General features: G+C 39.8%; 1 protein-coding gene across 3 annotated transcripts in view; it reads right to left on the bottom strand.

The window, feature by feature from the left end:
- Positions 1-583: 583 nt before the first annotated feature.
- LOC134495821 (protein KHNYN-like) overlaps positions 584-14811 on the bottom strand; it is a 239956-nt gene continuing 225728 nt past the window's right edge. For all 3 annotated transcript variants that reach the window (XM_063301478.1, XM_063301480.1, XM_063301481.1), the window contains exon 9: positions 584-595. The gene's annotated coding sequence lies outside the window, so the exon portion shown is untranslated. The remainder of the gene's footprint in view (positions 596-14811) is intronic.

Here is a 14811-nt window from a genome sequence, read left to right as displayed (position 1 = left end):
AAAGAGACTTGCTTTTCCTTTTCAGACATGGATTCTTGTTCCCAGTGTCCAGAAGATCGCTATTCCAACAAAGCCCAGGATCAGTGCATTCCAAAGTTGTCAGCTTCCTATCTTTCCAAGAGCTTTTGGGGATGACTTTGGCCACTTTTGCCCTTTTATTTTCCTCCGTCACAGCCCTGGTCCCCGCGGTCTTTGTTCAGCACAAGGACACTCCCATAGTCAAGACCAACAACCGGGGCCTCAGCTACACCCTCCTGGTCTCCCTTCTGCTTTCCTTCCTCTGCCCACTGCTTTTCATTGGTCGGCCTCAGACAACAATATCTCTCGTTCGGCAAACAGCTTTTGGCATCATCTTCTCGGTGGCTGTTTCTTCTGTGGTGGCCAAAACCCTGACTGTGGTCCTCACTTTCATGGCCACCAGGCCAGGCTCTCAGATGAGGACATGGGTGGGGAAAAGGCTGGCCCTCTTTATGGTGCTTTCCTGCTCCCTGCTTCAAACCACTCTTTGTACTGTGTGGCTGGTAAGCTCTGCTCCCTTCCCAGATCTGGACATGCACTCTCTGCCTCAAGAAATGGTCCTGGAGTGCAACAAAAGCTACCCAGCCATGTTCTATTCTGTCCTGGGTTTTGTCGGTCTCTTGGCCATGATCAGCTTTATGGTGGCTTTCCTCAGCAGGAACCTCCCAGACAGTTTTAATGAAGCCAAATTTTTCACCCTCAGCATGCTGCTCTTCATCACTGTCTGGATCTCTTTTGTTCCAGCCTACCAGAGCACGAAAGGGAAATACACAGTGGCTGTGGAGATCCTCTCTATCTTAGCCTCGGGTGCTGGATTATTGGTCCCCATTTTCTCCCCCAAACTCTACATTATCCTGATAAGACCTGAGCTGAACAACAGGAAACAACTCATGAGAAAAGTCCTTATAAAGTGAGTTAGAGGAATCAGGGATTTAGATTAGCGACAAAGCCACTGTGTGGTTTCTAGCAATAACAAATATCTTTAGCTTTTATTAAAACAGAATGTATGAAGTATAAATATCATAATAAACTAAAAATGATTTTTCCTTTATTTACCATATGTTCTTAAACAATATGAATTCTACGGATGACCAGGTTGACTTTTATTGCAACATTTGTGTTAATACACCTTCAAGATAGTCTCTTTCTTCTCCATGGTCACTCTTTTACAAAGTTCAAGTGGTAAACAACAAGAACAATGACTGGCAACTTTCGTCAATACCTTCTCCCCACCACCATCATCATCTAAAAGGAGGACTAATCCTGCTTAGCTTTTTGAGGCCAGCCAGGTTTGATAAAGGTTGACTGCTGAGACAATCTGAAATCCATGTTCACACTGTTCTGGCTGAGAAACGTAATGCTCAGAGCCTTCTAGATGTGTTGAGTTTGGGAAAGAAATATTCCCTGCAGACCTGGGAATATTTCATCAATTAATTTGAATGCTGTCCTTCCCTCTCTCAGAGTCCCAGCACCTGGGTATCTAAGCCTATATATACCTACCTTTTACTAAATTTGCATTGAAGGGAGACAAGGAACCTGTAAGGAGGAATGATTTGGGATCTTTCTAAGGGAGGGGAAGGTCATCCAGAATAGTTTAGAGGAAGGAACAAATTTAAGAGATTGGAAAAAGGAGTAAAACTATGGAATTGTGGGGTGTAAGGTACAAATCTAGGGGCAAGAAGATTGGTACATTATAAAGTCAACAGATTAACCTGTCTGGGCATTATTTCTACAGGACAAAAATGATATTAGCTTAGGGGGATAGCCAGAAGAGATAGAAAGGGCCCAGCGACTCAAAGGGAGGCTGAAATTTTGTGGTGGAAAAGGGGAGTAAAGAATCAACTTCAGAAGACCAGAGAGAGAATTTAGAAGATTTTCCTCCCTATCCTGTATGCTCTACCTGGCCACTGAGTCTTTCATTTGGATCAGGGGAGGTGGATCAACCATCTCTTTGTACCCAGCAAGGAAATCAAGGACAGTTTTTCAAACACAGGTCTAGCCCTTATGGGAAAAAAACAGGGATACCCAAAGAGTGACACGAACAATTGTATCAAGTCCAACATTCTTGCACAACTACAGACTACAGCTTTAACAAGGGGGTGGTTCAGCTACAGATCTGCTTCTGAACTGGGAGAATTATCATGGATTTGCAGATCAGTACAGGTTAGGCCCTGAACTCAGCATGGTTCCTATCTTCAATCTCCTGTGGAAGAATGGAAGGAACTTCAAAAAAGGAAGTCCGATGGGGGCGGGGGACAAAAACATTGAGATGCTACCAGTCACAGGCCTATGCCATCTCTTAGGTGTGTTGTGTACTTGGCAGGCATAAAAAATAGTTCAAGTGCTACCTACACTCTTTTGATCCCCATGTACCCTGCAGAGAGAGAAAGAAATTGAGAGAGAGAATTCCTAATTGGAACACCTCTACCATCTTGATAACTTATTAACAAGGAAAGAGGAAAAACTTGATGAAATATGCAGTCAAGTTGTTTTCTTCTACAATACTGCAAAGAACCCATAATTTTGCAATTATCTCCCCTGTACTTATCAACCTGACAAGGGTAACTTCAACTCCCAAAGGACAACCAATACACCTTGGCAGAAGAGAAGCAAGATCAAAGTATGCTACTAAAAGATGTTTTGCCATTCAAGAAAGGGACCCAATGCAGGCTGCTTGAGACCTTTCCCTGAAGATTCCTGGTGCAAACTTTGGGAGGGCACTAAAGTCAACCAGAACTCCTTAAGGACACTTATGATAGACACTGATGTACAGAAGAACATGTTTCTACCTAATGCCACCCTTTGTGTTCCTGATATTATTGCTACTGCGTCAGACCATGTCTGATGTCCCAGTGGCTACATGCAAAATCTGTTACCCTCTGCCAATAAGTCACCGGTATTATCAACCAGGGGACTTCACCATTGCTGGCATTATTTCTCAAGTCTTCACATTTTCCAACCCTGTGACTTTCAATCAGCATCCATCTCACGACCTCCTGGATGAGATTGGGTAAGCAAAGAGACGGTTAATCCTAGCGTTTTCCACAAGGGGTTGTCTTGCTCTAAATTGTATTTTTTTTCTCAAGCAGGTGGTACTTAGTGTATAATTTCATTGAGAGAGGATGAATGGGAAAGAATCTCATGCTCCTTTAGCTCCCTCTGGCTTCCTCTCTCTCTCTCCCCCTCTTCAATAGCAGTGTCCCTGATTCACTGCAATAACAGAAACTACTTGTTGCAAGTTACTAAATGGAACTTCAAACCTTCCTGATCAGATAGATTGTCATCCAATCTACTAGAACACAATTAATCTGGTTGTTATTTTTATTGTTGATATATTATGTCCCGCAATCATTCAGTCTATAAACATGATAATATTTCTGTAACTACTATGTATGACTGCTACTACAAATGCTACTCATTGTTTAAGATTTTCTCAAATGTCAAATCTGTGAAAGGACGTTCACTGCATTGCCTTATATCCGTTAGGAAGAAGGACCTTGAATTCACCCTGTTTTGCTTTGAAATATTGGGAATAACTAGTAGAGCTAATCCTTGAAAAAGTTCTACATGAATTCCCAAGAGTTTTCATTTACTGTTCAAGTCCAACCCTCAGTTGCCTTCATCCTGACCTGCCTTTATTTATTGAGATTGTGCATAGCGTTCATTTTCAAGAGAGTTTTGATATTTCCTATTCTGGATTTTGCGACTCATTTCTTCTCTCTTTGACAGATGAAGATGCTAAATGTATGTACTACTTGAGAGAATATTTTATGGTGCTCTCTCTGCTAGCATAAGTGCTAGGATATAGATAGATAGATAGATAGATAGATAGATAGATAGATAGATAGATAGATAGATAGATAGATAGATAGATTATAGTGGTTGTGTTGGTGGCAGTGGTAGTAGTAGTAGTAATAATAAATTTGGGTGGTATTCCATGAGTATAAATAAATGTCCCTGTTGGAGTATTCATCCTCCTCACCATTCCACATAATATTTCACACTATCAAGGGTCAGATGTGTCCCACTTCAAAAGGTTCTCTCTCCAAGATTGAACCCCTTGCCTACTTGAGAGTTTTCTGAAGAGAAATCAGATGGCATTGATTATTTGTGCACCAGTTCTCAGCTGCAGACATTGTTTTGGAGTCTGTGATCAATTCTGGCAACCCTTCCTATGAATATGAGCTAGTTTCATAAGTAGCTCTGAAGATACATAAAAACCTGAGCTGCTTCTCCCCCGTAATACACATTATATTATATAGATGATATAGATAGATACAGATACAGATACAGAAAGATATATTGCATGGGTGAATGGAAATAAAACAAAAACGATAGAAAGCTGATCTTTGAGCACTCCAGATGGGAATGAGTCCGCTCATGGCTTCCACATAAATATCACTGTTTAAGAGATCTTTTAAGACATCTCTGATTGTAAGGCCTAAATATTTGTTTTGGATGAAACTTTGCCAGACTCATATTCTTCCACAATGCACTCATTCAGCATGTAAATCACACTGCAGATTTGTCACTCAGATATCTCAAAATATCCTGGCCTTTGCGTTTGCCATAATGGAAATTAATGAAAATCCTCAGATACTACCCAATCTCTCCCTGGGCCTCCACATCTATAATAGCCATTTTGTGGCTACTTGGACTTACCTTGCCTCACTGGAGCTTCTCCAGTGATTGGCCTCTCCCCACAAAGATGCACAGGTGAAACTGAATAAAACAAAAACAGTAGAAATCTGATTTTCAAACCCAGCAGATGGGAATGAGTCCATTCATGGCCTCCAGATAAATATCACTGTTAAAGAGATATTTTACAACATTTGTGATTGATAGGGCTAAGTATTTGATTTGGATGGAAATATAGCAAGACTCTGTACTCATTCCTCATGTAAATCACACTGCAGGTTTGTGACTCAGATCTATCTACATACCCTGGCCTTTGCCTTTGCTGTAATGGAGATTAATGAAAATCCTCAGATTTTACCCAATATCTCCCTGGGCGTCCACATCTATAATGGCCATTTTGTTGCAAGTTATATTTTTCTTGCCTCACTGGATCTTCTCTCCACATGGACCAACTTCATCCCTAACTACAAGTGTGATAGTAAAGATACTACTGTTGCAGTCATTGGGGGACCCGATACAGATGTGGGTTTCATTATGGCAACCATTCTGAGCATCTACAAGGTACCACAGGTAAGATGTGCACTCAGGGTTTAGCTCCTGAACAAAGCCACAATATGACCCATAAGTCTTGTAGTGTACTACAATATTTTTAAACATTAAACATCAGTATGTAGTGTGGGATAGAATCTATAAAATAAAATACCACAAACAAAAGTGTTACAATTGATGAATTGCATCAGTAAAAATTCATAACATTGAATGATGAGTTAAGTATAAGGAATTTTTTTAAGAAGTAAAGGCATGACTGAAAAGCAAGGTGAAAATGATGCTGGCAACTGCCTGTTGTACTGGGAAGTCAGATGAGCATCTTTTCGACTTCTGCATGAGATACAACATATACTCTTAAGATCTTGATCTTGATTGTGGTCTGCAGATAAGTTCCTTGAAATATCAAGGTCCAAATTGTACAGGGCAAACTTCAATAGTGAAAAGATGTTGGTTAAAGTACAAATCCTGACCAAGAATGTACACTAATACATACCATACCCACTGAACACTAATGCACAAAGGTTTTATTGACATCATGAACTCACAGACCCTTCCTTTGCCTAGATGGAATGACATTTTAAAAGGAGACATACGAACATAAATTTGGATGGTCCCATTTAGCCTGCTGTCTCCTATTCTCTGTTTGGCCCAAGAATCCATATTACAGGAAATTTAACAAATGATTCCACACATTCCTCCTGAACACATTCAATGTTTCTCCATGAACGTCTCTGGATTGTTGGTTCCGGGGTTCAAATTTATCACCGCCATCTCCCAAAAGGGACTCTTGATATTAACTTGACATTATTAATCAGAGTTCTATATCCAAGTCCTGACTTTCATCTTGAGGACATCATTTCACATGTTTTAGGACTGCTACCATGTCCTCCCTAAAGCTTCTTTTTCCAGCGTTGATCATTCCTGGTTGCTTCCATCTCCCTTGTAGTATTTGATTTCTAGTTCCTTATATTTCTTCTGATTCAGATTTCCTTTCCTTACAGTTCACTTATGGTTCTGCTCCAGTAATAAATGACCAGACCCAGAGCATTTTTTTCCAAAGGATGTTCCCTAGTGGGGACCATCAATATTCAGGGATCCTACAGCTGCTGCTGCTTTTCAGGTGGATCTGGATTGGAGTTATTTTTATCGATAATGCCACTGGATTGAGATTTGTACGCATGGTGCTGCCCAAGTTTTCTGAAAAAGGCATCTGCTTTGATTTTATAGAAACTTTGCCTACACTGTATTTTTCCTCTGATGTTAGTGAAATGGTGAATGGATGGATCAAATTGTACAAGGTGATCAGCGACAGCACAGCCAACATTGTGCTCTTCCATGGAGAAATTCACAGTATCATCTTTTTGATAATGTTCCCTCGTGTTTCAGAATTTGAGAATATACCACTCAAGACCAAGAGTAAAGTCTGGATTATGACAGCCCAGATGGAATTCTCATCAGTTCCCTTTCTCAAATACTTTGAGGTCGATATTATCCACGGTGCTCTATTGATTGCCCTTCATTCAACTGAGGTGATGGGATTTCAAACATTTCTTAAAAGAAGAAACCCAAAAGTGGAAAGTGGAGATGGCTTCATCAAGGACTTCTGGCAACAGGCCTTTAACTGTCACTTCTCTCCTCCAAGTGGGGACGAGTTCAATGAAAATGTGTGCACTGGAGAGGAGAAGGTGGAGACTCTGCCTGGGACCATTTTTGAAACCACTATGACTAGCCACAGCTACAGCGTCTACAGTGCAGTTTATGCCATGGCCCATGCTTTGCAATCCATGGATTCATCCCAGGTCAAACCCAGAATGAGAGCAGAGAGAAAGAGAAGGAAGACCCTCAGTAAACAACCATGGCAGGTAATGTCCTGAATGGAGAAATGCAGAAAGGCTGATCACACCTCTAAAGCACTTACTGCAAAATTACAACCTAACATCTATTGTCTCATAATATTACGAATCATCAAATCCATATATCATGATTTCCTTTTTTTACTGTTTCATGCAAAAAGTCCAAAGAGGTCTTTCAATTAGCCTTAAAATCATTCAATGTCTTTTCTCTAAGTAAAGCTGTCAGTTCCACCATTTCAGCCAGCTCCACTGACTTTACCATCTATTCTTCCATTTTAGGGAATCTCAGGTCTTTCCACTGTTGAGCATATAAAAGTCTAGCTGCAGTTTTCATATACTGTAGAAGAACAAAGTTCCATGAGATTTTACCAGTTGTTTAACCATCATTCCCCAAAGAAATATTTCTGGTTTCAATTGTAAATTAATCTTCAAAGATTTCTGAATTAATATATGTATTTCAGTTCAATTTTTTTTAGCTTCTTTACATGTCCACCAATGATGATAAAAAGTCCCTTCTTGTTGTTCACATATCCAACACCTAATTGCAGGCCTTTTGTGTCTTTTGGACAATAGTTCCGATGACAGAGACCATCGATACATCATTTTATAAAAATTCTCTTTAAGATCATAACATAATGTAAATTTCAACCCTTTCCTCTATATATTGTCCCATTGTTCCATTTGTATAGTATATCCAAAATTTTAGCCCATTTTATCGTACATTCTTTAACTTGTTCATCTTCAAATCTGAACAAAAGTTGGTACATTTTAACAATAAAATGTTCATCATTTGAACATCTCCATTTCAAATTCAGTTTTATCATGTTCAAAACTGAAAGTCCTTTTATTAACTTTACATCTTTCCATTAAGTGTACATGAGAAATATATGTCCTTCCAATATATCTTATATATCCTATATATCCTTCTGATACCAAATCTTCCCTTGATCTTATTTTAACTTCTCTCTGGGAAAATTCTAATATATATCATTGTCAGTTAACCATTTCTACTTGTTTGCCATTTCCCTTCTGTAGTATGCTTCCTGTAGTGATAGCCATAAAGATATTTTGGAGTCCCCGTGTTTCAACTTCAATTTCCATCCCCACATATCTACCTTGTTGATCAGTCAATATACATTGTGGTTTTAATTGGGAGTTGACCTATGAAACAACTCCATTACATTTTGTTTGGTTTTTTGGTCCTGCTGAAATACATTTTTCTCCCATTTTTTTACAAATTAAATACTTTATATCTTTGTTTCTAAGTTGAAGCTCTTGTAAACAAGTTATAACTTTTTTCAATTTTTCAAAATAATGAAATAGCTTTTTTTTTCCTTTGAGGGGGAATTAGCCCCATTTATACTCCAGATTAAGCATTTGTAATCCATGGTTAAACCAATAATTGAGAAAAGTCTATACCAGTAGCACCTAATTCCAAATCACCTTTTTCAGAATCCTGTTTCTGGTGTGGTTTTCAGTCAGTCACCTCTACAACCTCCATTTGAACCTCTTCCAAATCTCTTCTAAATTTTTCCAAAAATTCTCTGGCCTTTTCAACAGTATTCAAACTTGTAAGCTTGCTGGAGTCACCATGAGTGAGTTGGGCGGCTATTTAAATTTGTTAAATAAAATAAATAAATAAACTCACTTGAAATCTTCTCTGTTGGAAAATAAAAATTACACCCGCTAATTTCTCCCAACAAAATGGAATCTTCTTCTGCTTTAACACCTTGTTGTTTTTGTTTATTCGTTTAGTCACTTCCGACTCTTCGTGACTTCATGGACCAGCCCACGCCAGAGCTTCCTGTCGGTCGTCAACACCCCCAGCTCCCCCAGGGACGAGTCCGTCACCTCTAGAATATCATCCATCCATCTTGCCCTTGGTCGGCCCCTCTTCCTTTTGCCTTCCACTCTCCCTAGCATCAGCATCTTCTCCAGGGTGTCCTGTCTTCTCATTATGTGGCCAAAGTATTTCAGTTTTGCCTTTAATATCATTCCCTCAAGTGAGCAGTCTGGCTTTATTTCCTGGAGGATGGACTGGTTGGATCTTCTTGCAGTCCAAGGCACTCTCAGAATTTTCCTCCAACACCACAGTTCAAAAGCATCGATCTTCCTTCGCTCAGCCTTCCTTATGGTCCAGCTCTCGCAGCCATATGTTACTACAGGGAACACCATTGCTTTAACTATGCGGGCCTTTGTTGTCAGTGTGATGTCTCTGCTCTTAACTATTTTATCGAGATTTGTCATTGCTCTTCTTCCAAGGATTAAGCGTCTTCTGATTTCCTGACTGCAGTCAGCATCTGCAGTAATCTTTGCACCTAGGAATACAAAGTCTTTCACTGCTTCTACATTTTCTCCCTCTATTTGCCAGTTATCAATCAAGCTGGTTGCCATAATCTTGGTTTTTTTGAGGTTTAGCTGCAAACCAGCTTTTGCACTTTCTTCTTTCACCTTCATCATAAGGCTCCTCAGTTCCTCTTCACTTTCAGCCATCAAAGTAGTATCATCTGCATATCTGAGATTGTTAATGTTTCTTCCAGCGATTTTAACTCCAGCCTTGGATTCCTCAAGGCCAGCTTGTCGCATGATGTGTTCTGCATACAAGTTGAATAGGTAGGGTGAGAGTATACAGCCCTGCCGTACTCCTTTCCCAATCTTAAACCAGTCTGTTGTTCCGTGGTCTGTTCTTACTGTTGCTACTTGGTCGTTATACAGATTCTTCAGGAGGCATACAAGATGACTTGGTATCCCCATACCACTAAGAACTTGCCACAATTTGTTATGGTCCACACAGTCAAAGGCTTTAGAATAGTCAATAAAACAGAAATAGATGTTTTTCTGAAACTCCCTGGCTTTTTCCATTATCCAGCGGATATTGGCAATTTGGTCTCTAGTTCCTCTGCCTTTTCTAAAACCAGCTTGTACGTCTGGCAATTCTCGCTCCATGAACTGCTGAAGTCTACCTTGCAGGATCTTGAGCATTACCTTACTGGCATGTGAAATGAGTGCCACTGTTCGATAGTTTGAACATTCTTTAGCGTTTCCCTTTTTTGGTATGGGGATATAAGTTGATTTTTTCCAGTCTGATGGCCATTCTTGTGTTTTCCAAATTTGCTGGCATATAGCATGCATTACCTTGACAGCATCATCTTGCAAGATTTTCAACAGTTCAGCTGGGATGCCATCGTCTCCTGTTGCCTTGTTATTAGCAATGCTTCTTAAGGCCCACTCAACCTCACTCTTCAGGATGTCTGGCTCTAGCTCACCGACCACACTGTCAAAGCTATCCCCGATATTGTTATCCTTCCTATACAGGTCTTCTGTATATTCTTGCCACCTTTTCTTGATCTCTTCTTCTTCTGTTAGGTCCTTGCCATCTTTGTTTTTGATCATACCCATTTTTGCCTGGAATTTACCTCCAATGTTTCTAATTTTCTGGAAGAGGTCTCTTGTCCTTCCTATTCTATTGTCTTCTTCCACTTCCGCGCATTGCTTGTTTAAAAATAATTCCTTATCTCTTCTGGCTAACCTCTGGAATTTTGCATTTAATTGGGCATATCTCCCCCTATCACTGTTGCCTTTTGCTTTCCTTCTTTCTTGGGCTACTTCTAGTGTCTCAGCAGACAGCCATTTTGCCTTCTTGGTTTTCTCTTTCTTTGGGATGTATTTTGTTGCCGCCTCCTGAACAATGCTGCCAACTTCTGTCCAGAGTTCTTCCGGCACCCTATCTACTAAGTCCAGTCCCTTAAATCTATTCTTCACCTCCACTGCATATTCCTTAGGAATATTAGTGAGCTCATATCTAGCTGAGCTGTGGGTCTTCCCTAATCTCTTTAGTCTGATCCTAAATTGTGCAAGAAGAAGTTCGTGATCTGAACTACAGTCAGCTCCAGGTCTTGTTTTTACCGACTGTACAGATGTCCACCACCTTTGGCTGCAAAGGATGTAATCAATCTGATTGCGGTGTTGTCCATCTGGTGAAGTCCATGTATAAAGCCGTCTCTTAGGTTGTTGGAAGAGAGTGTTTGTTATGCAGAGTGAATTGTCTTGGCAAAATTCTATCAGCCTGTGTCCTGCTTCGTTTTGTTCTCCCAGGCCATACTTACCTATAATTCGAGGTGTCATTTGACTGCCCACCTTAGCATTCCAGTCTCCTGTGATGAAAATAACATCTCTTTTAGGCGTGTTGTCCAGTAGGTGCTGCAGATCCTCATAGAACTGCTCTACTTCAGCTTCTTCAGCATTTGTGGTTGGGGCGTATATTTGGATCACTGTGATGTTAGATGGCTTGCCCTGAATTCGAATTGAGATCATTCTATCATTTTTTGGGTTGTATCCAAGCACTGCTTTAGCCACTTTACTATTAATTATGAAGGCTACTCCATTTCTTCTGTGGTCCTCTTGTCCACAGTAGTAGATCTGGTGGTCATTTGATGTGAAGTGGCCCATTCCAGTCCATTTCGGTTCACTGACGCCCAGAATGTCTATCTTTAATCTTGACATCTCACCAATAACCACATCCAATTTGCCCTGGCTCATAGATCTTACATTCCAGGTTCCGATGGTGTGTTGATCCTTAGAACATCGGATTCGCCGTTCACCACCAGCACCGTCGGCCGCTAGCCGTCCTTTCGGCTTTGAGCTAGCTTCGTCATCATGTCCGGGGCTAGTTGAGCTCATCCTCTGTTCCTCCCCAGTAGCATTTTGACGATCTTCCGACCTGGGGGTCTCATCTTCCGATGGTATACTGACATATCTCTGGTTGTACTGATCCATTTAGTTTTCACGGCAAGAATACTGAGGTGGGTTGCCATTACCTTCCCCAGGGATCGCATTTAGTCTGACCTCTCTGTCATGACCTTCCCGTCTTGGGTGGCCCTTCACGGTTTAGCTCATGGCATCATTGAGGTGCTCAAGCTCCAGCACCACGACAAGGTAACGATCCTTTGCTGAAGTGCTTTAACACCTTAGTTACAAACTAATCGTCTTTTCTTTTACATAGAATTCTAATAGGAAGTTCTTTTAAAATAATATCTGCATTAACAATTTTCAATCTAGAATTAAAATGCTGTTGCAAAATTTGATCTCTTGTCCTTTTCCTTACAAGATGCACCGGAACATCCCTTGAAACATGGCCTATTATGACTTAGTCCCAAATACCTTGTCAATCTCATCAATATTGTCTTCTTCACAGTCTAAAAAAATCAGAAATGGTCCTGGACAACCTTTCTCCTGACATCTTCATCTGGAGCCTCTGGGAAGTCTCAAAATCTCAGACAAACTAATTTCTCTTTAAGTTCCAAGAGGGCCAAATTATTCCTCTTCCAAATTCTGTATCTCTGATGCCTCTTTTATTCTCTCAAATTTCCATCTGTCCATAGTTTTATTTCTCCAGATATTTGTTCTAACTATATCTCTAGTCAAAGAAAGTTGGAAGTCATCCTTTTTGTAAATGTGGTAAAAATCCACATTGAAGCTGATGAATAATTTCTTATAAAACTTTGTTCATTCTTTCTGCCAACCCTGATGTAAATATTTTGTAGTCATTATTCAACAATGATAGTGTTCTATGATTTTTTACTAGGCAAAGATCTTGTCCTTCTTTTAGTATGAAAGCAACATTAGCCTCTTTCCATGAATCTGGCATTAAGGATCCTGCCAGAATTCATCAATATTTCAAAAGGTAGCAAAATCTGGTCTTCAAAACATCTATAATATCATGCAGGTAAACCATCAGGTCCTGGTGCTTTTCCCAACTTTGTTTTTTTAAATAGCTTCAACTATTTCAAAAGTAGTTATAGGATCATTCAATGTTGATTTCTGTGACTGTGTAAGTTTCAGTGAATTTTGTCTATTCAAGTACTCATCCATCTTTTCCAGAGAGATTTCTTGTTTTTTATGCAGGTTAGAGTAGAAGCTATGAAATACTTCTTTAACCTTTTCATTATCCAAAAGTTCCACATCTCCTTCACATCCAAAGTTCACATTCTGATTGAGGAACACTACATCAAAAGTTGAGGAAAGTTCTCCCCAACGTGAAGAGGAGACCAGAAGATTTCCTTGATGAACACATGGTCTTTCTTTTCCTCCATCCTAATTTCTACCATCAATAGTTTATTGCTGGTGGAATTGTATCCATTCCAATCATAATGATAAAGCTGTGATGCATCCTGACTGAAAGATTCAACAAGATTCAGAAGACTGACGCAGCAAAGATCGACACGGTTCCACTGTTGTTTACATCTGCTATTCACCTAATGCTTGTTCTCTTTTTGACTTGTGTTTTTAAAAGTTTTTAAAGGTTTATAAAAATAATAACAGCAACAACAAAAACAAAAACAACAATTCTTTTGTATATATTAATTTTTTTTACCCTTGATGTTTGCCACCCAGAGTCACTTGTCTTGTGAGAAAGGTGGCCATGTGAATTTGATGAATGAATAAATGAATGAATAAATAAATATGTCCAGATTTTTTTCCAGAAGATGATCATGATTACTATGATGATGATGATGATGATGATTTTCAGGAATAATATACCATTGGCCATATTTATTTTTTTTTAAAAAACTGCCTGTGAATTAGGTCTGGAAAAAACATCTAACAATTACATGGTTTTACTATGACTATAAAATATTATTTACAGCATATTAGAAACATATCATTTATTCACCCTCCTTTTTCTTCTTCTTTTTTTGCTTTTATCCCTTTCTCCTTCCATTTAGCTCCACCATTATTTAAGAAGACTCTCGTTTAACAACAGTCTTGGGGAAACTGTTTCTTTTGATGAAAACGGGGAACTGAACGCTGGGTTCGATGTTATCAATTGGGTGACATTCCCAAATCAGACCTTTCTTCGGGTCAAGGTGGGAAGCATTGATCCCTTTGCTCCAAATGACAAAGCCTTCTCCATTTCTGTGGATGCCATTGAGTGGCCCAGGCCATATCATAAGGTACAGTGAATACAGAGGAGGGGGGGGTGTCTAATCCTTTGAAGATTTTTCAGGGACAAGTTTAATATTTGGACATGAAAATAAGTCTGTTGGCCTTTCCTATCAGGTTCCTGTTCCACACAATCCACACTGTTCCAAAGTTTAGATGACAAAAATCCCAGACTAAAATGTTTCATGGAGTTATAGCCCTTGAGATCAATGCAATCTCCCCTTCCCCCTGGCTTGGTGCTTTTCTGATTGCTTCCAAGGTCATTTCTGAATCTCTTCCCTTCCTTTGGTGACTACTTCTGACAATGATATGGGGGAAGTGAGTTCAGGGAAGGTGAGCCTCTAAAAGGAGCTGCTAAGGTATCATCATCTTCTTCACCTTCTCTTCCTTCCCCTTCCCCTTCTCCTTATTAAACCAACAAAGCAGTCCTATGGTACCATAAAGAATTAGTTATCCATCATAGCCTTCTTGCGAACCAGTCAGTGAAGGGATCATCTGGAGGCCACTTTTATGTCTTTTGGGGGTTCTTTCTCTGCAACTGATAAAGCAGTAAAACAAGTTATTTGGATTTTCATTCCATTTTTCTTCCATTGGCTGATGATTCACAACTCTCCTTTTCCTGTCAATATTAAAATTTCTGCTCTCATTTACGCACAGGAAACACCCTCTTCCTTGTGTAATGATCTTTGCTATTTGGGTCGCAAGCGGACAAAGAAAGAAGGAAAACCTTTTTGCTGCTATGATTGCCTTCCATGCCCAGCTGGGGAGGTCTCAACCCAGATGGGTAAGTGACAGTCTTTTTGAGTTTCAT

The sequence above is a fragment of the Candoia aspera genome, chromosome 4, assembly GCF_035149785.1.
Source record: "Candoia aspera isolate rCanAsp1 chromosome 4, rCanAsp1.hap2, whole genome shotgun sequence".
Lineage (NCBI taxonomy): Eukaryota > Metazoa > Chordata > Lepidosauria > Squamata > Boidae > Candoia > Candoia aspera.
Note: the sequence above shows the minus strand (reverse complement) of the source record. Positions and strands in the feature narration are given on the sequence as shown.